Raw genomic sequence first — 27,007 nt, 5'->3', positions numbered from 1 at the left:
CTTATTAAAGGACTTTGTTGTGTGCACAGGAATATGAAAAGAACTGTTTTGGTTTCAGTCACTTGGAGGGATCTTGTAGTGGATGGTGCCAACTGTTCCAGACAGAGACTCTGCAGCTCATCACTGTGCCATGGTGTATCCAGACACAAATCTTTCTCAGTGCTTCAGGTGATTGCAGCTGAAGCACAAAGTTGGCTTATGACAGATGTCTGTGTGGGAGATGCAGCTGCAACACCTATTCTTGCTGAATTATTTCTGGAGCATGATATGTTTGAAAAGACCATTTCTGCAATGCCTTTTGCTTTATTATACAGCTTTATTTTCTACTCTAATGTGGGGAAAGCAATAGTTTGCCACAGGGACCCAGTATAACCCACAGATGAGACAGCTCGGATAATAGTCTCTGGAGTTTTTTTCTCATAAATTTTTAACTCTACTTTGGGCCTGTCAGTTTTATTTCACCATGTAGAAACTATATAACTGAGCATGGTATGAAAGTGGAAAATTTCTGCTAGTAAGGTTTTTCTTGATGCATGACTCAGGGGAAAGAACAGGAAAGAAATACTAGGTTCTTAAATTAATCACAATGTTTTTTGAATTGGGTTGGTTTTATGCCTATTTTTTATCCAGAAAGCATGTTGCAGTTAAGTAAAAGCAACCATGACTTATGACTGCTACAATTTTAACATATTATTTTTTAAAATATTGTGAAAGTTTAAAAAAATATACTGCAATATATATAAAAAGCTATTTTTTTAGTTTGGAATAGATTTATTTTTTCTTTTTTCTCTGTACCCATCTGACTAGTGAGAGCCTTTTGAAACTTTTCCACTGGAAATTTGGTTGGACTCCTGATCAGCATGCCCACAAAAATCAAGATCAGAAAAAAAGAAATGACACCTTAGAATGGAATGACTAAAGAATATGAACTGAATGTTTCACATCAGCAGGTCTTTCCAAAATCTGTTCAAGTGGTTTAGGAAGGTGTTTGAGGCGATCTTTGAGTTAACAGTGTGTTCAAAGAAGAAAGTCAGAGCTATGGTAAACTGAAAATGTAAAAGCAGAAACTGTACTGTAAAAGGGGATGGTGAGGAGAAGAGGACCAAGTCAAATGTAGGTCAGAAAGTGTAACTGCAGCTTCTCCAAAATTGCTACCCATACTCTATTTGCAAAACACGTGTAAAGCCACAATGGATTTCCAAGGACAATCCCAACCACTGTTATGCTGTGTCAGTGTGATAGGCTGACATTTCTTTATAAACAGGAAAGAGACCATGTAAGATTTACATGTTTAGGCTTTTGACTGCTTCATAGATACTTTCATAAACAAAGCATGAAAACAGGATCCTAATGAAATTACTCTAAACTGTGCTCAAACTCATTGCAAAATTGTACTCCAGGAGTGGCTATTAGTGATTCACTGTCAAACTAAGTTGAATTAAATGTGACTCCCCTGTGATCTTTCATGGGCCAAGTACTATTCAGTATTTTCATTAATGACTTTGCTTATGAAGAAACAGAGTCAGTTTGCTGAGTTTGTAGGTCATGCCAGCCAGCCCTTTGAAGGAAAGGGTGAAAATTCAGGATCACGATGATGATACGCTAGAAAAGTGATAAGTAAATAAGTAAAAGGCCATTCCAGACAAACAAAAGCAAGAGCAATGGCTCAATGTGTTGCACAAATATGCAAATTGCACAAATATGAGGTGGTAATGACTTATTGGATGGTTGTTTTGTAAAAAGAAGGAATGCAGTGTTGCAGTGGCTCACCGGTTATAAACGAGTTGGCAGTGCCATGCTGCTGTGAAAAAAATAGATGAGAACACATAAATAGGTGTGACAGCTGTGAGATAACAACACTGCCCTTCCAGCCTACTCAGCAGAAGTGGGACTAGCTTTAGATGCAGCAACATGTTCAGCTTTGGACACTGTACTTCCTTTAAAATTAAAAAAAAATAAAAACCCAAACAAAACCAGTTACCTGGTAGTGCAGCAAGAAGGACTGGAGAGCTAATGAAGATATTTTATGAAGAAAGTTTGGAAAACCAGAGTAATTTTACAGAAGGATAGTAGCAGTCTTCAAACATGTAAAAAGTTGTGAGACAAAAAAAGATGAATCTTTCCCCATTACTAGTGAGACAAAAAGAGCAATAACAAGCCAGAATTATAATGAATGAAATTTGGGTTACATGTATGCAAGAGATTTGTGATGGTGTGGACAGGAATCCCAACAGCAGGCATTTGTAAGAACAAGTTAGACCAACATCTTAGGGAAGTGCAGATGATCTTTCTTTTGGGTGAGGGATGAACTGGCATCATCTTAGATCTTTTCCAGCTTGTCTTTTTATGACTCTGCAGTATGTCTTCATGAATCATGTAAGCACCAATGAAACACAAATGTCTCCATGAAAAAAATATTTTTCAAAATCTTCTGACCAAGCTACGTACATTGACAGTTCATAAAGTTGGCTTTTGTTAGGATTTCACTGTTGTGTTTGGTCAATTTTTTCTATATTTTGCAAGAAATCATAGGCATTTCTTGGACAGAAGAGTAGCATGTGGACAAACCTTTTAAATGCAAATATGTGCAGTATTCAAACTAGCTGCAGAGGACAGGTGGGAGAACAGCTCACAATGACCTACTCTGAGTCATGTTTGAGCCTCACCTTTTTAACCTGCTAGGTAATTGTTTACTGTGTACTGTTTCCCTGCAGGTGAGTGATAATGAAAGTTCAAATGTTAAAAGAAATTGAGAGGTTGTTGTTCTCATTACATTGTGGAGAGCATTAACCTAGACTGGTCTATGCTGCTACACTGGCAGCATCATGTGCTGCAGATAACTGCTGTCCTAGCTACAGGAAGATGCAACAAAAAATTTCCTGTATGCATATAACACAATTTCATCACCCAGCCTAGTGCAGTGTCCTAAAATACCTTTCAATCCTGTCTTCAAAATATTTTTGTCAGAAACAGAAGTACAGTAATCCTCACACCATTTCTATACACGAAAGAATGGCAGTCTCTAGTTGGTGTTTTTGAGATGCTTATGTACATGCCTATGTAGACTTGAGCTGAATCAACTTCCTCAATGACCTATGAATAGACCCTGAATGCAAATGCATCTGCCACGTTCAAGCAGCTGCCCTGCTCTGGGATTGTCCTTTCCTTTCATTTAGCTGTCACAAAGCGCTCTCATTTCTTGTGAAATGCTTTTGCTGAAAGTGTTAGAAAAATAAGGTTAAATCGGTTTTATTTATTTGTTAGAAAAAGTTCTTAACCTTAAAAAATGAAAGGTAACATAGACATTTCTGGTTTGACAGAAAAGATCATCCAACCAGTTAATAAGCCTGCCTAGTTGACTTTTGTTTCATGGAAATTGAAACTTTTAGCCGATCCCGTTCTTCTGGTAGGCACCCAATGAAAGGTGAATATGTGGAATCGGTTTCAAAAGAAACAGAACAAGTTAAAGGAGTTCGTGCCATTTTCCCCCCCTTTTTTTTCCCTTTTCACATGTAGATCATCTCTTTTGCAATAGTTTCATTCTCTGGTTTCACTCTCCAGTTTTAGTCTTCAGCTGAGTTCTCAGCTAAAGAGAAAAGCTGAGAAATCTTATTATTGAACTTCCATATCGCTATCAACAAAGCACCAAGGAAAGGAGATCTAGCCATCCAAAATGCAGCTGATAGAAACAAAACGCCTTAGTGTTGATCTTCTAAGCTGAGTTATACTTGCTCTGTAGGAAAGTAGTAACAAAAGCCTGGCTGCAGCCTACTAAGATCAATTATCTGAGGATCCTCTGTAGTGAAGGAACAATTTTTGTGTTTGCATGTGGGTTTGGGACATGCAGGATGTGCAATGCCTGTGTTGGGAGAGTCAGCAGACAAACACTGCAGGTCAGCAGCACACTCTGCACGACACTGCAGGAAGAGTAAAAATCCTATGCAAAGAAAGAGCAAGCCTATGCTGGCTGCGGTGTCAGATCAGATCAGTTTGGAGCAACAACAGATAAGTGCTAATGACTAATTTACTTAGCACTACTAAGTTAATTCTATTACCTAGAACAAGGCTCTCTCTACCTTTAGCATTTGGAGAATTCCAGTGCAAAATCAAAAGAGAGATGATGACCCAAGAGTTAACAAGAGGGAAACATCTTCCTGCACTTGCCAGACCACAGCAAAATGGATTTGGCACTTAGTTCTGTCATCCTCAGGTACATGCAATGATGTCGGGCTTGGATATATCAGCAATCAAGGACTCAGTCTTATGCTGCTATCTTCTGAGGATAACTTGCTCTCTTCCTGATGCCTAATAGGAACTGGGATATGCCTAATCAGACCAAACAAAAGATGTAGAGATTAAACTGCACCATTGGTATGCACTGGTGAGATGCCTGGGGAAGATCTCTCACATGCAACAGCTTCATTTCCATGCTTAAATTATTTACTTCTTTATTAAGTCCACTTGAATCAGCATTTCATCCCAGGAAATTAAATGTATGTGAAAGAAGAGTTGGCATCTTGACCACAAGATATGCTATAGGTGTGGATTTAAATACACAAGCCTGCAGAGTTAGATATTACTAATGAGGGAAATAGAGCAGAAAAATAATTTGCATGTGCTCACTCTTGGGGGGAAAAAAAAAGTTACAGAAATCCTAAAAGATCAATGAAAAGAATTTATAAGCTAAAAGAAAGCAGAGATATCACAAAGATATGAATTCTCAAAGTACTTCTGTTTCAGTTCATGGGTAGACTCTTGATTTCAGCAATGTAGGAAAGGTGGCAGAATGATCTGCTTATAGTTATGATACAGCTTTAAGACTCTCTGAATATTTCCATCATTCTGAGAAAAAAATCTATAGCTTGTGAATAACTCTGTCCTCCCCTGCTCAAGACCAGAAGCAGTCATGATATTTTGGCATGAAATGTTTTGTCTCCAGAAACTGCTAAGGTAAAATTTTCCTTGTGATCCCCTGTAGATTTTATTGTCATTTTAAAATCAGCTCCTGCCTCACCCCTTCTCAACTGCAGGATACAGGAGGAGGTCTGGAGAGATGCTGCTGGAGATGGCAGCCCTGATAGACACCAACCTGGTGCTCCAGGGATGATGGTCCTGCGTAGGCACCATCCAGCAAGAAGTTTTAGTGATTCTTCATGTGAGCTGTGAATAGGAGCTGACTGCTGCAGATGAAAGATTCCATATCCCAATTACTCACTGCTCAGTTATCCAACACCCCCCAAGGTTTTAAATTTCTAATGAAAGCACACTTTGATCTTGATTCTCTCGAAAGAGGGCAATTTGTTAACCATGAATCAATAGGATTGCCTCTTGCCATACCAAATAGTTCAGCCATGTTTTAAGAGCTTTGTAAAATCACTGTAGCAGAGAAACTGGGAACTTCTCTCACTGAGAGTTTTCTCTATTCTTTACAGAATCTAGGATGTGATGTAACTTTTCAGTCTGGATTTCAGTTGAATTTGTCAGTGAAATGAAGATGTCAGGAAAAATAAAAATTAAGAGGCATGCCAAGTTAGTTATGGGAGAAATCTTCACAAACAGCTATTTGCATTCATGTGAAGCACCTTAGATTAATATTTATTTAATTATTAGCTGATAACAGATTTACTTTGTTGTTGTAAAGTGAAGATGTAGAGGCACGTGGAGAATCAGTCATCACAACTGATGGAGAAACATCGAACCCTTCCCAGAAGCTGACAAGAAGAAATGCACAGAGTTGCTGGGCAATGCACTTGGATACTTGAATTAAAAAAACCATCCCTAAATGGGACTCGTTGGTAACTGAGCACCTCACAACCATCATCACAGCACCCATCACATAACTGAGCCTGGCCTAGAGAGGAACAGCATATTTTAATGAGGGCAGATCTGCAGGTTGGTACAGGGGAGCACTGGGGCTGTCCCAGGCCACACAGGCAGTGCCAGGATGAGGACATTCCTGTGGCTTGTTTCTGTTAATCCAATACATTTGTCTTCATCATATAGAAGAACATAGTCTAAACAAAAACCTGGCAGATGGGTGGAATTTTTGAGGTAGTTGAAACAGTGGAAGAATTTTATTTATAAACATAGGTGATCAAGTATTTGAGAGGTTTTCCCAAGAAAACACCAGCAAACAACTGCTTTTTAAAGGCTTGGAGGAAAGATTTGGGAAAGCAAGGGCAGGTCACTAGGGAGCTGTAGGATCTCTGGCCTTTCCAATGCTTCTGAACAATATCCCAGCAGTGAGTCAGTGCCTGGTGGAGGCTGGGCACTTGCTGGTCCCATGGCAGAGTCCCTGTAGGTCACACAAGTTTGTCCCTGTCCCCAGTGCTTGCTCAGCAATGCTGTGGTTGCTTTGAATCAGGTGGCCAAAAGGAGCTGCAGCTTTCTCCTGTGGTGACTTTGTTTCCCTTGGTTTACAGGCTGCAGTCATGCACGTTCCCAGAGGTAACAGGGCACAGCTTTGGGCAGAAGGCATACCTGATGGCTTTCTTTCTCAGTTCTGATCCTGCATTTCCTTCCATGTGAGCTGCAAAATTCTTGATTTCTCTATTGGTGGCTGGTATAACCCAATGGTTACCTTGAATTGCGGGTGTGAAGCCAAGTGCCTGGGAGGCAAAGCTTTGTGCCCAGGTTAAGTGTCCCCTCCAGTTTCTACATAGAAAAGATAATTTTATTAATACCTAACATTTTCTTGTCTTTGTTACATGTAATGATGCTAGAGCAAACTTGGTGAAGTTGCAAAAGGAGCAAGTTTATCTGATTGTATTTGTTTTCCTCCACTGTTCTTTCAAAAATAATTAGATGTGATTAGTAATATTTGCTGTAGCCTGGCAATCCATATAGCGGCAACAGATGAGATTCAATCTCAGGTGAAACCGTCATCCCCAGCTAATGTGTGTGGGAGAGGCATGCAGACAAGATTTTCAGCCCATTTATTCAGTTATGTAATGGCCTTTTAAACATTTTCCATTTATAGTCCCTTTTTAGTTTACTCTAAGTTACAATGGCTTCATGTCAATCCAAGCCATAACATACACCAGACAGCCCAGCCATAAATCAGAGCAGCCTATGGTCTCTGTAAATCTCCTCTTTAATGAAAAAAATGTTCATTCCCTGCCCTTTAAAATGAGACTTGAGAAAATTATTATTTTGCTTGCTACATTGAACAAACCTGTTCAGGGAGACTAAATCTTCACTTAAATGTTTCAGAATATAATAATGGTTCAGAAAAGCTTCATTTTTAAAACATTTGAACATACCTTTTGTGTTATCTGGCTTCAATCATGATTGAGAGAGCAAACATGGTGGGGAAAATCAGTCATGCAGTATAACTTTCAAACTCTCCAAAGTCAGGAGCACTGGCAGGCTCTTTTTGCAGTATTTCCATACATCTCATTAAATGAGGTTTGGATTGGTGTGTAAATTAGGATATTTATGGGGCTAAGAAAAACCCTGGCTCTACTGCAAACTAGTCACAACATGAGTTTCAGCAGTGTTTGCTTCTTTAATTATCTTCACTTTAGAGCTTCACTCTCTTCCTAACTTTTTCAACCACCACGTACCTAACACTGAGGATGTTTATTTCTTTTTATTAAACATGTCCATGGTGAGTTATTTGAGCTTCAGTGTTGGGAGTCAATGCTTTTCCTTCCATCCCCCCTCCCTCTGGGCCCTCACCATAGGCATGAGCCAGGATGCAAACCATGAAGATGGGGCCCTAAGGAGTGTAACCCAAACCCTGTGATACCCACCCTGTGTACCCCAGCATGGACTGTGCAGGGTTATGCAGTGAAGTCAGGCCCTCTGCAAGGTGCATCTCATACATCTTCCCCAAAAATGAGCAGAAAAAGTGAGGAACATGGTAATGCTGGTAAGAGCTGTGTTTTCAAGAAAATCACTGTGATGTCCTGGGGCTCCCATTATGTCAGAGCCAGCAAGTTCAGCTCAGGTGTGACTCAGGACAGGGTGCAGTGTTGAGGTGCCCTGGGTCATCCTGAGCAGCCAGGCTGGGGACAGGCTTTTGTGGAAGCAGGATGGCCACAAAATTAGCACAGCTGCTCTGCTGAACTGCCTGTGCACAGTGCAGCAGAAATCCATCCCCCGTGGTTTTTCACCTGCTGCCCAGGGCTGTTGTAGCTCCTTAATTAGCAGGGCTAGCCTCTTACATCATTAGGTGGATCTCTGTTTTAAGGATGATGTTGCTTCTGGTGTTTGGACTGGCTTGCACAATTTTGCATGGTACTGCTTGTCACCCTGACAGACAAACTGAAATATCTGATCAGATCTTTTGCCTCTGTACTGGGCAATGAAAGGCACATGGACAATTATGCACCCATCTTGTCAAGGTAGACAACCCATGTGATTAGAGAATGTGCCAGGGAGGCATGCAGCTGTGTTCCATTTGGTGTGCCCAGGTACTGGTGGCACTTGAATTGTGTGTACATGGCCAACAGCCAAACCTTCCTGGGAAATGGGATAAGCCTCTGGCAATCAGCCCATGCAGCACTCCATGCAACCACTGCTGGGTCTCCAAGCACTGGGTGAAAGCAGCTGGGGTCTGGCCCCTCTGTGCTGCCTCCTGTGTGCCTCAGGATGCACCCCCAGTGCCCTGGGTGCTCCTGGTGCTGAGAGGCAGTGCAGGAAGGAGAGGCATGGCTGTGCTGGGGCACTGCTGAGCCTCCCTGGTTCAACACCCATGGCCAGGGCTCAGCCTCTCCTGCTCTCCACCTTTTCACTGTGGTGCACCCCACATTCTTTTTTAACTTATTTCTCCCTTGCTATGAGGGACCCATGAAAACATAGTGGGCCATAGGATGGATGTTAATGCCCTGCCAGCAAACTGATTGACAATGTGGGTGCCTCCCTTCCAGCTGCAGGCAGAGATGGGGATAAGGTCAGTCCCTTGCTGAAGGTCTCTGGACAGGTGCTCCCAGGAAACCAAAATGCTGCCTGGTCTGTCTGCCTGGGGGAGAGCAAGTCCCTTCCAGGGCATTCTGAGGGATGTGAGCTCTGGTGGAAAACCACAGATCTCCAAGTTCCAAACTCCCACTCTTTCAGTGCAAGAGGCTGGTCCTGCTCTCTGTTGGGTTAACAGCTGCAGAGGGAGACTGGCACTGCTCTGCCTGTTTCTGTGCTAATAAAGACAGACTGTACACTATATTTCTTCTCTGTATTGACTTTATCAGATTGAAATCTGATGGGTCTGGTGTATTTGTGAGAGCCTTGTGTGCATTGTTCTGCTGTTTGGTTTTGATAAAACGTGGTATTGTACTTGATGTTCTTTAGCTACGTCAAACCTTGCTTCATGGCTAATGCATGGCATTAGTCCATACCACAAGTTGTGCAATGCTTTACAGCAAAAATATTGATGCTTCTTGGGGATTAAGAGTGTTATTTCAGTGTAAGTTCAATTGAAGAAGGAAACGCAGGATTGAGGGAAGAATAATTTCACTGCAAAATTAATTTTGGCAAGTTGGTTAAAGAAAAATCCCCTTTTTTCTTTACCCATTCAAGCATTATGTATTCATCTGTTTCTAAAAGCAAACTTTTGTTTTCCTTTTTGGTTTTAATTTCAAGCTGAAGCAAAAGAGTAATGATAAAAAAAGCAAAAAGTTAATGTTTTGTCTGGAGCCCTTCAGAAAGCACAACTAACCCAGGCTGGGGGAGAGAGAGAATTATGTAAGATTTTACTGTATCTGGTCTCTTTCCCATTCAATATTTCCTGTAAAGTCTCAAGAATTGGGAGAGTTCAAGCCAGTAATGTTTCTTGTATCTGACCAAGTTTCTACAATTCTGCTGAAGAGAATGAGGTGTCAGCAGAGGTGTATTTAGTCAATTCTGCACAGACCTGGCACTTGAACATAATGATTCTGGGAAGCTCTGATGGGAAGTAAACACATATGGCCTCTGTGGTTATATCTGAGCTGCTAAATTGAACAGTGAAGAAACACTCCTTGCTTGATGGTTTATGCCATCACACTTTCACAACATCCCTGGCACACTTTTCCAGCAGTTCTCAGCATGTTTTAGGATGGGCTGCTCCCCACTAGAAGTCTGTATGGAGAGAGGGAGGCCAATGGTCCTGGGCACTGCAGGGTTTAGTTTGCCTGCAGGGACATGGTGGTGGGATCTGCAAACTGAATGGGCTTTGCAGTCCTACAGAAGCAGGGTGATGAAACCACCTGGCCCTTTGGCACCCCAGGCCTGTCTAGCTGAGCCCTTGCTGAGCTTGCAGCTCTGTGGTTTTTGCCTTTATGATGAGAATTTGAGATTCTTTACCCCTGCTAAGTGGATAGCTCCTTGTCCTAGCAGGGCTGAATATATTCTGCTCCTTTTTCCCAGCCAAAGAGGCCCCTGTAGTCTGGAGGGCAAGGACCAGTGTGGGTTAAATGGTCCTGCTTTACAGGAGAAATGCCACCTCCATTTCTACAGGTAGCAGCAAGATAATTCTCTCACATCCACCCTTTGGACTCTGATTCATGAGCTCTATGCATTCATGCTGGGCTGATAAAAGAGATTAACAGCATGATGGGCTGCCACACCTGTCTGTCTGTTATTGCTCTGCAACAGAGGCAGTGAAAAGGCAGAGTGTCAGCTTCGTATGCTCTCCAGGTCATATGCTGGTAGAGACAAACAAGCTGATTTTTGCTTTTGTTTTATGCTACTCTGCCTTAAAACAGTGTGTGGCAGCAGTGTGTGACACATGACCCCTCAGATAAATAAATAAATAGATTTTGAAATTTCATTTCCAGCATAAATTCTTTGAGACTTGTTCTGCCTTTTTTTTTTTTCCCTTACAAAGCCCAGTCTCTACTAAGACTGGCAGATTGTTATTAGCACTGCTACTATTAACCACAGGAATAATAACAGCAGTGAATACCTACATGAACCAGATGAGTTTATTAGATGCCACAAACAATTTTTATCACACAATGAAAACGTTTATGTCATGTAGCTTAAATAGCTAAAAGCCAGACCACTGGCTTTCCTCCAGAGTATTTGTGACTATCCACAAAGAAATTTTGGGGTCAGTGTTGCACATTCAGAGCCAGGCTGTCTGAATCCAGAAGTTCAGAGAAGGATGTTCCACACTTATGCAATGACTTATTCCAGCAGGATCACTCCATCTTGCTCTAAAGCCAGCACTCATCCATATTACAGGGATCTTTCCCCACTGAAGTTTGCATGTGGTCTTTTTGCATATTAAATTCCCGAGTCCTCAGGTCATCATTTGCATCGTGTATCTTCCTCTCCTGGGCTGATGAAGTTGCAGTGTAACAACACTGAGGCTAATTGTTCCAGTGCTACAAAGATGTCTTGGAACAAAGCAGGTTTGGAGGATGATGCAGAGCAGGTGCTCTGCAGAAAACAGGATGATCTGTTGTCCAGTGGCAGGTACCGCATGAAACCACAGATGGTGTCCTTGGTATTGGCTACATTTACCTCTAGATGTTTCAAACCTTCACAAAAAAGAGAGGCAGCATAGACAACCTCCACAAGTATCTTCCACATCTAATCCTACAAGCATAACATTAATTTATGTTTTGCATAATTACGTGTGTTTTTCTTGAAGTAGATCTGCCTTTATTTTATTTACACCGTGTTACAGCTGTTACTACATTCAAGGACATAGATTCAAAACTGGATTTAATCTCTGTGGATAAGTCATCTTGAACAGATGAAGGGAGGAAATCCTGCAAAGTCCAGTAAAAATATTTTCAAGTAATACAAATTTTTTTAATAGGATTTTGTAATTTACCCTAATGATCCATAAAGAGAGATATTGCTGTAGCTGAGCTGCCTAAGGGTTTTAAAGTTTTTACAGAAAGATTATACATTAAATTCCACAAAATTTCCATGAGGAAAATGAGAATATGTGCTGTTATGATGACTATTTGTCCTCAGGCTATAGTAAGAGAAACAAAACTTTAGCCAGTGAAAGCAGAGAAAGCTAAACATCACATTGCAGTTCCTTGCAAAATCTGTCCTTTTCTTTTAGCTGCAAGTATTAATTGGTGGCAAAGAAAAGCGAGTAAGGGCAGTGGAGTCAGATATAGCAGTAACCTTATAAAGGGCCACTCAATTTTTAAAAGTAATTTCCATATTCATATACCACAAAGTATTTTTTTAATATAAGCTTTGTTTTGTTCCTGGAAACTTGTAAGTTTCCAGGTTGTAGTTGTAATCAAAATACAATGAACAAACCTAGGAATATTAGAAATATTACTATCAAATTATTCATGAAATACTGACAAAACAAAAGCTGGAAAACAACTGTAGAAATCAATATGAGGGGGGTTTAGAGGTATGGTTGGAGGTTTTTTTGGTGGCTTAGTGGTCTCAAACCAAGATACTTTTCTTTGTGGTTTTTTTGGTATATAAAGTATCTTATTTTTCTTCTTCAATACGAGTAGCATAGGATAAAGGAAAACCTAACTAAAATGCAATAATTCCAAAAGTGAATCTGGAGAAGCTGTGCCACTATTTTACCCTGAAAGAAAAACTGTTTTAAGCTAGCCTGTGAAATTTACTGTTTGATTCAGCTGGACGTTCCAGGAAAATACCTTCCATATAATACCCAAATAGTTCAACTGCAAACACACTGGCAACTATAGCAATATCCAATTACAGCACTCTATAGTCAAGCAACATTGTTTTATAGCAAATACCTTTGATAGCAATTTCCTAGTGTTTGTTTTATGTTTAATTTAAAGCAGGCTCATAATAAAACACGCTTATAATGGCATGACTCCTTAAAATATATATTTATATACTGTACCTCATCAGTTAAAAAAAAATCCCAGCAAACCAAGAGAAATAGTCATGCTTAGCAGAAGAAAGTGCAGGGGAAATTAAAAAAATAACAAAAAGCCCAAATGACATGTAAATGAGCAGTTATCTCTTATCCTGCTGTGATGTCCAGATAAATAAACAAGAATTAGTGTAAGCTTTTTTTTTTGTTAACAGATCATTCCATAGAATTAGATATGTTTGGTTCATTATGAGCTTGTGAGCTGTAATTAGGGATTTTCTAGGTGCTGTGCAATGAGCAGGTAATTCAGTGTTGTAGTGGCTCTCACATTAACCCCCTCACATACATGTGCTTCCAGTGCACTCAGTATTAGCAGCTAACTAATGAAGTAAATGAGCTGAAATTACTGCATGTGAAGAGTTAATTAAGAGTTTTTAATACACTTTGTGATCATAATTCAGTGTGCTGCACAATTACATACCTGGGAAGAGTAGAGCTTTCAACCTGATCAGAGGCTAATATGGTGGATCATTTCTCTTTTATAAAGGCTGCTGATTTAGCATTCCTTAGTTGATAGAGTTGATCTCCATAAAAATAGATGGTAAGAACTAGGTAGAAATAATAACTAATTGCATAAGGCTTTTGGGATATGCATTTGCATTGCATATATTCATGCCTACTTGCTAACTGCCATCTAAGAAATAGATGTATGTATACATATGTGCCTTATGTGAATGGATGAATGGGTGATTCATATTTTTCAGAAACTTTATAGACAGAAATTCAAATATTTATACTAGTTTTAGGAACACCACGAAGTTAGATTTCTTAATAGCTTGTTTTCTTTCTAGAGATAATGAATCACATTTTATGTTTCTTAACTACCTAGGAGTAGTTCATGAATAATCAGTCATGCAAAGCTGTCACACTTGGTTAAATAGCTCAGTCCTGTTTTTACTGCTTCAGTCCTTTATATCTTTAATTACCTTTATTTAGCTGATATGAATCACCCCAGAACACATACTCTCCTAGGCAGCCATATTTCTGCATGAATTCTGCAAAGCACTGATTGCATTTCTGGCTGAAGTGCAAAACCCAACAATGTATCTCTTTTTCTTTGGCATGGTTATGGGAAGATTTTCCGTGGTTCTTAATCCTTTTATCTACAGAGAGCTTGTTCTTCCCCCCTCCACCTTCCTCCTTTCACCCCCTGCCCCCCACTTTCTTAGACATATTTCACTGCATTGGTATTTTTGCTCAGTTGCCTTCTCATACAGATACACACATTTTTGCTTTATGCAAATCCCTTGTGAGAACACTTTTTCCAGCACCTTCAGTCCTGGAATAAAGTTCTTTGGATATTCAGCCCACAATGCGGTTGTGGTTCCTCCGTTTGCAGTCGACTCTGCGCTCCTCTGTGCCCAAAGCACACTGACTCTAAAACCACCCCACACAGCTGGTCTCCAGCTGGCAGCATGCAACCCTGTGTTTAAGACAGCAATTCACTCAGAAGGGGCTTGATAATTTCAAACATAAACATTACTGACATAATAAATGCCTGAAAAAGCCGCTTGGCAGCCTAACCTACTGCACTGCTCGGGTACTTGTAATGAAAAAGTGATGATGGGTTAAAGTCATAGCAACTAGAAAAGCCAGTTGGTGACTGCCAGAAACACTCTCAGGCTAATGTGAATGTCACTTTCCATTTATTTTTTCATAATCCTGCTGTTACAGTGGACAGACAGATTTGTTATAATGGCTAGTGTCTGGAGATTAAGCGTGATTAATTCTCCAAAATGAAAGGACTTCATCTTCATGCAAAAAGTTAATTAAGCTCTAAAAATTGTCTTGCAAATCTCCAAAGGAAAGACTGTCAAAAAACCCCAAAGAAGATAAACTAGCTGGATTATTTCAGGATGATAATTTAGTTAGATCTATTACTTCAAATTCTCTCCCCTTTTTTTGAATATGTTTTAACTTCTTTTCAAGGACTGCAGCTTATTATGTGTACACGAATATAAACAAATTACTCTTCCTTGTTCATTGCAAGGGGTTGGTCTAAATGACATTTCAAGGTCCCAAGCCATTCCATGATTCCACTACTGTAGCTGAGAAGATGTGCTTTGGGCACAGAGGAGTGCAGAGTCGACTGCAAACGGAGGAACCACAAACGCATTGTGGGCTGAATATCCAAAGAACCTTATTCCAGGACTGAAGGTGCTGGAAAAAGTGTCCAATATTTCTGATTTTTTAACAGGCTTATGACCAAGGAGATGGTATTTCACATTTCTGTGTTTTGGACTAGGTAATGTAAGTATTCAGACAAGCTTTCTCTTCTTCCCAGTTCCCTTGAGTCCCCTTGAGCTTTTATCTTGTTTTCAAAATTTTCCCTTGAAACTTCCAGCTCATGAGTAATAGGGAAACATGTATAAAAACAACACTTTGAAAATACCTGCTCAGAGATGGCTGCACATCAACAAGTCATTAGCACCCTAACCTTCTGATGCATGGTCTGACATCAGCCATGCCTGCAATCAGGCTGGCAGAAGCTGCTGTTCTGGCTGGTCCTGCTTTTTCAAATTCCTCTTTGCATATTCACTGCCAACTGCACAAAACTGATACGCCTTTTTGATGAAACAAAGGAAATATTATTGGACAAACTGCTGATAACAATGTGCTGTTATTTGCATATCTAAATGCTGGCTTATGAGTAAGCACTCTAGATCTGGGAATGGGTGGGTTTCAGTCAGAATGACTGAGACTGTACCTCTGCTTCAGTGAATAATACTCACCAAGTGTCCTCCCATTGTCTGTACACAGGAAGGTAAGAGCCACTCTTTCCAGTCCACCTCTCAGTACATACAGAAAAAACAGTAATTTTTTACTCTAGTGTGATTTTTCTTCTAGATGTTCCATGAATACATTGATAACCTTCATCCCAGAAAGTTACATTACATGGAATGTTCACAGAGGTATTTAACCACGTTTGAAGTTTCTGGTACCCACAACTGTGATTCCACTTGAGTGCAGTTTATTGATATTTCTAACACAAATGTGTTATCTTTTCCAAGCCTTGGACAATGAAGCTGATGAGGTCATTTGTGCCTCAGTCTGAATGTCTTACCTCTTTAATTGGGATGTGGTTCCAATGTTTTCCCATTCTTCTTTTCATCCCTACCTACCTGCTTATCTTACTTGCCTTTTACAGTTCTGCTCCTCCACAATTTCAGTGATAGACAGCAATGTCCCCTCCAGTTCCTCTTGTACTTCCAACACTTGATCTATTTTGGTAAACAAGATGACAAAGGTGCTCTCTTACACATTGTGCCAGGTACAACATGGCTCAGAGTGCGGGGCAGGGGTTTTACCCACCCACTGCTTATTTATTCCCTCCAAACTGAAGCATGCACTTGGGAGCTAGCACAGATAGAACAGCTCCACGTACCCACCCTTTGAAGGGAAAACCCCAGGTGAAAATCAAAATGAAACAAACTCTTTATGACCTATGGACCTGTTTCTTGTAGAACAGGTGTTTCCAACACTGGAAATTCAGGTGCTTTTTGCCCTGCTCCAGGCTCTGGAGGTGGTCCAAAGCTGCTCTAGGAAGACCCTGGTGAGACAGGTGTATTTGGCATGCCATAAGCCAATGTGTCACTAGTCCACAGTCTCTCTGAACTCCATAATTTCCTGAAAAAAGGATCTTCCTTCCAAGTCCTTTGATGGATGAAGACCTTTCTCAAGATACTGCAGCTTTCCACCCACAGAAGAGATTAATTTGGAAAATGCCAGCAGTGAGGCCTCACACTGGCAAAAACTCTTCTGCCCTGCATTTAGCTGAGCAGCAGGTGCTCCCTGTGCCATCCCTGTGCACAGACAGGGGAACAAGAGTCCCCAGCTGTGGCACTGGGACATGGGGATGATAAGCAGGGGGTAGCCTGTGCCTGGGTTTTACCCTGGTGTGAGTTTGTGTGTGTGTAGCACTGTCTGAAATAAGATTCAAGGGATCAAAAGCTCCCTGTCTCCCAGGCTGTATGTGCATGCTTTACCACCAGGAAAGCTCTGCAAGTGGTGATATTGTTAAGGATTCTGGGACAGTGGGGATTGTGCTTATGGATGAAAATTCAAAGCTGTGAAGATGATAACCTGTGGGACTTTTTAGGAAGCACAGGAAGCAAGAAAGAAAAGGATAAATAAAGAAAGGGGCTAATGGACTTTCTCCCCTATGTCTTTAGTTCATGCAACACCCAGATCTTTCAACTCTCATCTTCACTGTAAGAGACCTAGTGGAAAAATAGGAGCTGGGTTGATGTTAGGAGTGCTGCACAGTAGACCCATCCATGGTGAATATGTGGGAGATGATTCCTACCCTGGGTCTTAAAAAGCTACTCATGTTCTCGTGTTCTATTCAGCACTTTGTCCTTCCAAATGGTCAGGGCAGTTTGGAAAGGTTGGTACGGGAGTACTTTAACAAATAATCCCACAAAGTAGTGAAGGATGTTGATGGACAGGTCTGTTTAGTAGTGCCATTTTAAAGAATTCTCCTCTCTGCTGTAACCCAAAGTAGGCCATTTTCATTGTGCCCCTGCAGGACCCCCTCTGCAAGGGCTGTGGGAACAACTGGAATCTGAGTTTTCAGAGCTCTGCAGAAGGCACTCCTACAGAGAGCAGCGTAGCTTGTCTGGCTATGACCGATCTGACCTGGTCTGCAGGCAGGATTGGGTAGGTGATGATGCCCTCTAGTGACTTCCTAAAGAGAAAATGGGATGGAGCAAATAATGAGGGAATGTTTTTGACCTATGCTGATAAAGAATTTAGGGCCCCTGTCTTTATTTTTCTGTCTGACTGAATGCAATTATTGTATTTATTGCCAGCAGCATGTTAAGCTGTTCCAACATAACGAGGCCTTTGTGAAATATTGGGCTTGGTATAGTTTAACTCTTGAGCCTTTATGTTAAGGAATTCTGCTCTACTCTAGTAGAGTTTGCATAAAACAAAATAACACAGCTATACTATTCCTCTTTAAATAAGAAGATAATTTTTTATAATACAAGGGCTATGTTTTCATACAAACCTTATTACTCATACTATGTCAGTTTTCTTGCCAAGGGAAATTCAGATTAAAAGAATATAAAAACTGGATTTATTCTCTGCACTCATTTAGTGGTCCTTACTTAACTTTTGGGGATGTCTCCACAATTTCCTTATTTTTTCCCAGCTGAGTAAAATGGAATTTGAATCAGATGTTTTATAAGAACAGTGTTAGTTTTGTGGGCAGTGCTTTCTGAATGCAGCTGAGTCAGTTGTAAGGAGTGTAAGAACAGTGGGTATAAAAGGTTGACAACCAACACGTTTGCATTCAGAGTACCCTGACCCACTCAGCCCCTTTGGTATGCCCTCAGTGCTCCATGAACTGAGCCTTTCTGCAGAGATGCTCTTGTTTGCTCCCACACTCTCGTGTCTGTGCAGCTTTTCTTGTTTCCCTTGTAACAGAACATCACAAAAGATCCTCTTCTGTGAGATCTATCACATATACACATACTGCTTTAATTCTTGAATTACAATCAGAGTTTTGCTATATCATTTCTCTTGGAAAGAGACCTCTTTTGTGTGTGTATATGTGCATCTTCTCACTGAAAATATGCCAGTGCTAAATAAAAAACTCCAAATCATCTCGCATCCAAAAACTCCAGTAGTTTCCCTTGTTGTTTCACCATGGTTGTTCATAGCTTTGTTTAGCCTCAGTCAGAGGTGAAGGAGTAGGATAATGAGGAGGGGAAAATATATCCCCTTTGTGCTTGGCAAAGGAGCCACCATCCTGCCCCTTCAGTGCCTATTATTTGTTCCCAGAATGTGTGAATATGGCGAAACATTTAACAAGCAAATATTGTACCAAATCTGCATCCTCTTTGTTTGCTTTACCCCTTGTATCTTCAAATACTCATCCTGCAGGATCTCCAGGATGAGGGGAGGGCTGTCCTCCTGCTAATGGATTGTGCCCAGCCCAGCATGGCCCTCAGCCCTCCCTGTCACCTCTAGACCAGCACTGTACCAGTGGGTGGTGTGTGAGGTCGCAAGGGCTGCATGGGAAGCCTGCAGGCATAATGAGCACCAGGTAGTATTGGTGAGCTGAAAAGGGATGCAAAATAGGGAGGGGGCACTTAGAACAGAGGTGATAAATTGAAAAAGGTAGGGAAAGCAGAATTATGTATTTGACTTCCAATTCAACCGGGTTTTGTGTGTCTCAATGCTCCCAAAGTCTGGGAAGCAGAGGTGCCATGTTTGTAAGAGTAACAAGGGCGACAGAGGAGGAGAGAAATGCACAAAGAAAAGTGTGTTGGAAATGGGGCAGATAAAACCCAAGTACATGCCACAACATGCCCCAGCCTTTTATCTTTGCTGTCACTTGCCAAGTGACCATCTGAAATCATCAGAGGCTATTAATTAGATTGGCAATAAGAATTCAGTAGGTGGAAAAGTGGGACAATCTGCTTACATTACACATGTCAGCACCTATGACTTCTGTGCTAATTCAAGGTGTCTGTTTTGACAGTTCTTTCAAGCTGACAGAAAAGTGCTCTGGATGGAAAGAGGTGTACTTAATCTGTATTTCACTACTTACAGGTCTCAATTAGAAGAGGGTAAAAAGTGTGTTAGACCGTGTATTAATAGGCCCTGTGTAAAAAGGGCATTCTACCTACAGAACCTCCCATCTGAGAGGATAAAGTGAGATGTGAAATAGAGGGAGGTGCCTCTATTTGTTTGGCTTGAGGAGTCCTCAAGTAAGACTGTCAATTATCGAGGTTAATCTTATTCTTTGATCACAGTCTTTTTTTCATGTAGTAGCTGTCCTTTTTAATGTACACAAATGCTTAAAAAAAAGAAAGCCCTACCTTCTCGGTACTCTTATAATTCAAATTGTTTTCTTAGTAACTTTTTGTGCACAGGTTGTTTTTATATATAGATAATATTTTTGAAAGCTTGAGTGAGTTCATGCCGTACTGGAGGAGAAGAAAGCAAGCCTGTGCAGGTGAATTTGAAAGAGCAGGTCTCTTTAGGACATGTGATGTGCAAGTTCAGAACTGTATGACATGGTCTTTACTGGCTGCTCTGCCTGCACTTGTGGGCATCCCTTCAGCTCTCACTCTGCCTGATTCCCTCCTATGGAAGGGTGCTCTTTAAGGGTGTGCCTGGCCATCACCAGAGGACAGTTCCAATTTATTTGCTGTTTTTCCACATCAACAGTTAGTACAGATGGTGCAGGTGCAGGATGTCACACCTGTGTGCCTACATGGGGTGAGGAAGAAAATAGGTTTTCTCCTTGTCAGGCAGGGTGATGGTGAAGGAAAAAGTCTTTCCTAGATATACATTAAATATTTGAGCAGGGATTGACAACAGAACTGGAGAATGCCTCACTGCTATGTCCCTTTAGTTTAACAGGGGGAAAAAAAAGAATTAATTAGTAAATTACTTCTATTAGGAATTATTGGGGCAGGTTTTACTCAATTACTTTATCCCAGTATAAGGGCTTATCATGGACCTGGAAAATTTATTTCTGAGTGTTTACAGTCCCTGTGTGTTGATGTATTGGGGTTTTTGTTTTCTTTTTAGTATCAAGTAGTAATCTCTGACACTGTGGTTTTCAAAGTACCTCTGTGCATGTACTCAAACCACAGAGCTTCCAAGTTTATGCTTTTTCTTCATGCTGTATCTGAAAAAGCAGAATAGATAAAAGAAACACCACATTTTCAAGGGAATCAACACTTCGGGGTTGGATGGCTCTTACATTTAAGCAACTTGTTCTTTGCCTATTGTTGGAATATCACAGACAGACTGACAGGAATAGGTCTCTGCAGGCAGAACTGAGAGCAGGGTTTGGCTGCAAAGCCTGGATGACTGGGAAGGGTACACAGGAGGGCAAGAACCTGTGTTGTAATTGCATAACCGACAGTTGAAAAAAGCTGCCTTCAATTATGAACTAAAAAGTGAACAAGAAACACTGAGATAGAGATTCTTTTAATCCTACACTTTCAGTCACATGATGGGACAGGACCACACTTCGAGGCAATCTGATTTTCTTCCTATAGATTTAGGATTCTTCCACAATTCCCTAATTGCTGTGGAATGTTGGTAATAACAAGCAGGGCATTATCACTACATCTGAATTGTACAACACTAGAATAGTTTGCATTTCTTTAGTCTCATTTACCATGGGGAATTTAGATGTAACCTGACTGGTGAACCTACATGATTATATTCCTCTTTTTAGGCATGCAGAAATTGAGATGAACTGTGCTGGTATTTTTTTTTCCTCCACACTGTATAGACTAGAAAAGCCTGAGATTGGAACACATCCTTAAAGGATTAATTGCCTTAACCCCTAAAGTATATCTACAGCTTGCACAAAAAAATAATTCTCAGCTTCAGGGTCTTAGGCATAGTCCCAAGAAATTCACAGAAGGAACTTCTTTAATGGTTCTTAACTTCTGGGTTCTTTAACACAGAATAGGTTTTCTCAGGCTTTCAATATACATTGCATTTCTAAGAAACACATTAAAAATGTATTAATACTGAGAACATGCATAATCTCCTATTCCTGAGACCTGCTTTGTGAATGGTTATTTGAGTGGTCAGATCATAGTTCTAACACTCTTTCTAGGGTCTATTTCTACAGCACACAGAATTCATACACTTCTTACCTGCTGGTTTTGACTGCACTGTAAGACAGCAAAAGATTTGAACCAAGGCTTATTTGAACTAAATAAAAATTTTAATGCTTTTAAAATCTACACAGATTATTTCTAAATACCACTTCATTTTGAGCAAAATGTAGTATATCTTGTCAGTAGAAAGTGGATCTTTACTTTCTCAGAATTGACATCGGAGAAACTCTGCTCCTCTGGCAGATGAGGTTTACAAATTAAGTGAAAGTGTGTCATGCTGACTACTTTAAAATGCTTCATTATTAATATCTCTCCTTTCTTTTTTTTCCTCTTGGAGAAACACATGTAATATAACAGAGTGGTTTGGATGGTGATTACCAGACAGTGGTGCACAAAGAACCAAATGTATTAAAGACAGGAGGATCATGTGTGTGTGCTGGGTTTGGCTGCGATAGAGTAAATTTTCTTCAGAGTAGCCAACACAGGGCAATGTTTGGATTTGTGCTGGAAACACTGCTGGTAGCACAGGGACTGGAGCAGCTGTGTGGGGTTTTTGTGGCTGGCTGGGGTTGAGTCACAACACAGTGGGTTGAACTCTCTCTGTGAAATGCTCTTACACGCTTAAAGTGCAAGTCACGAGAAGCAAAATGACAGTCTCTCCTTTCCATACAAGTGTGAAAACAACTAGATACCCCGTGTTGATAGATGGAGGAAAAAAATTACATAATTTTTGGGTTTTCTGTTTCCCAGCAGCACAGTTAGCAGTATGCCCAATAGCTCACTATACATTATGACCCCAAAAGTGTAAAATCAGTGTCACAAAGAAGTAGTTTTTGGTCTGATTGGTGAGATCTGGTGAGAGCTCAGGACCCTGGAGAGATGGGTATCTTGTATTTCCTTCTCCCCTGATTATTATTCTGAAGGATGTGTGCTGAAATGCCCAGCCCATTGCCCAGGATCTCTCAGCCATCTGGTGACCCTGACTAGCCTTGACCAGACTGGGATGATTGTTCAGCCATTTAACTGTGGGAGATAACATTAGCCCAAGTTCTTGGCCATAACCCCTCAGGTTCCAGGCTAGTGCATGTAGGCAAGATGAACCTATCACAGCTGTGGTTTAATGGGTAGAAACAATTAAGTAATTATAAATCAATGAGCTCTGTAACTCCGGCATTATAATAATTACATTTTAAAAGGCACTACTTAGTTACAATTCAGGAATTATTTACAGGCAATAATTAAGGTCAAACTGACTTCTTCCTGTTACATAGAGCATTTGTATGAGCAGCATGTCAAACTATAAATAATTAAAGGCAAACCTAATTGCCTAGTGTACTGAAGTGTGTCATTATCCTAGAGATTATGCTCTTGTGTCTATCACTGGTTATATTTTAAAGATAAAATATGTCTTTTTTTAATAAAAATGCAAATTTTCTTAATATGTTACTTTTTGGTTAGAATGGTATAATTTCCTTCAGGGTTTTCTTACTCAAGCCACAGGAAAGGATATAAACTTACAGGAAAAAGAGTATGGCATATTCCATGTATGAAGCAATCCTATGAAGAAAGAATAGATGAGAAAAATTAGTGCAATCATTTTACAGGATTATTCCCCACAGTATATTTCCCAGTGCTTTGTCTGGTCTAGTTTGCAAAGATGCAAATGATGTTGGTTTTATTGCTTCCCTTAGGGGAGATTATTCCAGTCTAATAACACTCACAGTTAGGAAATTTTACTGATGTTCAAACTGTTTTTCTTTACCTGACTTTACCCCCATTGCTCCTAGTCATAAATTCCCACAGGCAATTCAGAATAGCTCCTCTCCTTCCTGGGTGTTCTGAGCCAAGCAACACACAAGTATTTCTTTTAATCTTCCACCGGAGTCTCTCTACACGGTGGACGCTGCAGCCTTGGAGAGCCTCCAGGCTTGGAGGCAGCCTCTGGTCCCTGCCCTGTGTCCCCACCAGGGTCAGTGCCTGGACACAGCTGTGTGCAGAGATGGCCATTCCTGCAATGCTTACCCCACACAGGGCCCTCATGGTACCCACTGACCCCTCAAGCATTCCCTTGCAAAAGGATTTCTTTTCCAGTTAGAAGAAAAGTCACCTCCATCGTTGGTAACCTCAAGGAAAGTGAATCCATAGGATCAGCACAGTCATAAAGGTAGGGAGGGATCCCAGGAGGTCTCTGCTCTGACCTCCATCACAGAGAAAGGCAAACTATGAAAGCAGACCATGTTGTAGAAGGTTAGCCCAGATGGGTGTCAAAAGCCCTCAAAACCACACATTCCCCAGCCTGTCTCAGTGATCTGTTTGGACACTCCATTTTGTAATTGAAATAGTTTTCCCTTGCACACAGCCAGAAACTAATCTTGTGCTTGGTAGTCTCCTAGGATTCATTTTATGTTTTAGCAGAAACAGTAGTCAAAAATTGTCTCGTGAGCTTTGAAAGGTAGAACACACCTCTCCAGTTCTGGGTCAGCAGAATGCTGTCAAGTTACCTTCTCTCTTTCTTTCCAGTCCACTGTCAATTTGTTTAAATGTTAAACCTGGAGAAAAAAAAAAAAAAACCTTTGCAGTAACATCTTAATGAAGCATACTTAATGCTTGTGTTAAAACACTTTGAATTTAGTCTTATAATTATGAGAGTCATTTCATAAAATGCTGCTAAGTTTCTAACAAAATATTTCATATTACATGACCATGGTTGTCACACTGTGCAGTGTTTCTGCATTATTTGTATGGAGAGTGGAATTTTCCACAGGGAATATTCTTCTCTCCTGTCATGATATTGACACCAGATGCCCTTGGTGACATCTCCTAAAGGGATTTGCTTTCAGAGTGTGGTGTACAACAGAGACTCTGTCACCAAACTGTCATCCCTGTCAGTGCTCCTCTGCTATCTCTGTATTCCTACTGCTGAACAGGAACTGAGCCTTTTCCTGCTCCATCTCACCAGTGCAAACCTCCTCTTTTTGATCTCCATTGCCACTGGATAATTAAGTCACTTATGGTTCCCTTCCCTGAAATATATTGCTGTATCTCAGAGTTCTGGCAGACTTGATTCTCACCTGGGAATTGTGCTCCTCCCAGATGGATGTGTCACTGATAAAGGGATGATACCTATCCTTTTTGCAACTGCAAGTGTAGTGCACATTTATTTGAACTGGTTTTTTTCAGTTAACAATCTCTTGTTCTTGCAGTCTTTTGGAGACCCCTGCCTCTTCTTGCTCTCCTCTGTCACTTCCAGATGCCATATTTATTGAAGTGGGATTATCAGTTCCATAGGCTCAGTATTTCAGTTAAAGTCTTGCAAACACTAAGAACAGATATTTCATGCGTCTGTCAGGCTGTGCTCTGCTTCACACATCTGAGGGTGATGTCAGTCTCTCATTTTTTGTTTGTGGCTGCATAATCTTTACTCAAGTGCAGCCTGGGCTTTGGTAGATTCCCTGCCTCCATGTACTCAAAATTATTTTTGAACAGTCAGTTTTGAATTGCCCATTCTCTTTTTGTTGAGTTGAACATATCTGTGTAAGTGTAGCATCCTCCACCTGACCCTTTCTCAAGTTCTAATCTGTTTTTCTTCCAGTTTCTTCAATTTTCTTATTGATAACTACAACAGTCACCATTGTTTTCTGAGGCTCTTCTCCATATTTTATTCTGAGTAAAGGGTTTTGTAAAATATAGTTGTAGTGCCCCATACACCAACAGAATAATTTGACTAAAATATAAAAGCCACATTATTTGTAGTGGGGAAAATAGGCATTAGGTTAGGAACAGGTATATCTGTAAAGGGAACAAAATAGAATGCCTGCTTTATAAATTATTGCAAGGGAAAAATTATATGTCTCTATGATAAAAGGTTTCTAAAACTCAAGGATGATGTATTTCATACAAGGGCTGCCTAGGAAACTGTTTCAAAAATAACAAAATGAAAGAGTTATGTTCTAAAGCAAATGTGTTTATTTTTCATTTAACAAAATATCGGGTTGACAACAAGATTCTTTTGTGGAGATGAACAGATACGCATAGAATCCAAAATAATAACTTAGGGATACTGGAATAGCCTTTAGCAAAAGTATTTCAAAGGGGACAGGATTTTCAAAAACTTGGCTTTGTCTTAAGAACCAAATCAACTCACCCTGTTCTTAAAGACTTGTGGCACACACGGCTTTGAGCACTTCTGAAAATTTGCCTATGGAGGTGGATCCTGAGCACTTGAAAAAATTATCCTTGAGCTCTTTGGGAAATCTGGCTAGATTTTAGACAAATGCCTGTTCTATGATCTCTTGCCCTTTGATATACCAAAGCTTCTCATTGCTATTTGATGAACTGCTTGCTGACAGATATTTATTAGTTTTTAGCTGACTTTAAAAAAATAAGGGAGGAGGGGAATCCTGGATTTTGTAGATATGTGACTGAACTATAGAGGGAAAATAAAACAGCCAGCCAAGCAATCAATGGAATTTCTCAGTCTCTTGAGATGACCCAGAGGGTACAGTCCAACTGCAGGCCTGGAGAGACTTTCTTGCACTCCAATCTTTAGTTGCATAGAGCTTTCAAGGTTTTATTAATGTTACTGAGAAATGTTTGCATAGCCTTTTCCACCAGCAAGGGGTAAGAAAACAGAACAAAATTTTGTGCTTATGCAGAGAATGGTTAGACAGTTTGGGAAGTATTTAACAGGTAAGTACCATAATTAATCCCACCACAGAATAATTTTTTCTGATAAAAGAAATAATAAGAGCATGTGTAGTGAGATGTATCCTATATTTCACAAAAAGCTGATTTTAAGTATCACTTACAATGGCTGTATTAATCTAATTAAGTGTAGCAGGCATTTATCAAGGTTTCTGGATAACATTCATTACATTACATTCATGTTTTTCTGGTACACATTTTGACACAACACATCATGCCTATTTTCCATCCTGACAGCATAAATGTTCACCTGGGCATTCTTTTCCAGCCTCCCACCCACTGAAGAGCATCTCAAGTGAATGTACAGAATACACATTCCTGTATATTTAACTGACAATTAAAATTTTAAGGCTTCCCTGCATTTCTGAATATATATTGGACAAAATGCAATCTGGTGCAAATTCAGATTGGATCAGCAGGGATATTTTGGCTGGCCTGGAAGTGTTGTAGGTGAAACTGTAAGGTACCTGCTGCAATATACTCCCAACTGTTACATGAGCAGAGGCTGATTCCTGCCAGACTGTCTGGAAGAACTCTGCTGAATTCTTTTTCATCCATGTATATTGAAATGGGCCATTTTTTTTGAACATGCCTCTCTTGCTGTACTCACAGATGTTAAATTTACAAGAGTAGTAATTATTTGCAGGACTAAGTGGTTAACTTGCTCTTGTTTCAACTACCAGTGTTATCCTGACTAATCAGTATTTAATTCTGCATTCCACCTCTCTATTGACCTTTGAAAACACTTTTTTGCTATCTATCAGATAATAGTACATAGTAGGAATTATTTCAGATCTTATGTGGATGATTAATTCTCTGCTTTTCAACATGGTGAGAAGGGTAGGCTTCTTCAATGCATTTCTAAAAATTACATTGAAGTAGTTTCTGA

General features: G+C 40.3%; 1 long non-coding RNA gene across 1 annotated transcript; it reads right to left on the bottom strand.

Moving 5' to 3' along the window:
• Positions 1-10,879: 10,879 nt before the first annotated feature.
• Positions 10,880-22,973, bottom strand: LOC139590248 (uncharacterized). The gene is made up of 2 exons (XR_011679286.1): positions 22,933-22,973; positions 10,880-16,035 (listed from the first exon to the last, which is right to left on the bottom strand). It is a non-coding gene; the product is annotated as an uncharacterized lncRNA (long non-coding RNA).
• Between the last annotated feature and the right edge of the window lie 4,034 nt (positions 22,974-27,007).

This window comes from Agelaius tricolor, unplaced genomic scaffold, assembly GCF_023055355.1.
Source record: "Agelaius tricolor isolate 1412-34295 unplaced genomic scaffold, bAgeTri1.0.p SCAF_5, whole genome shotgun sequence".
Taxonomy (NCBI): Eukaryota; Metazoa; Chordata; class Aves; order Passeriformes; family Icteridae; genus Agelaius; species Agelaius tricolor.
This window is presented reverse-complemented; position numbering and strand designations above follow the sequence as displayed.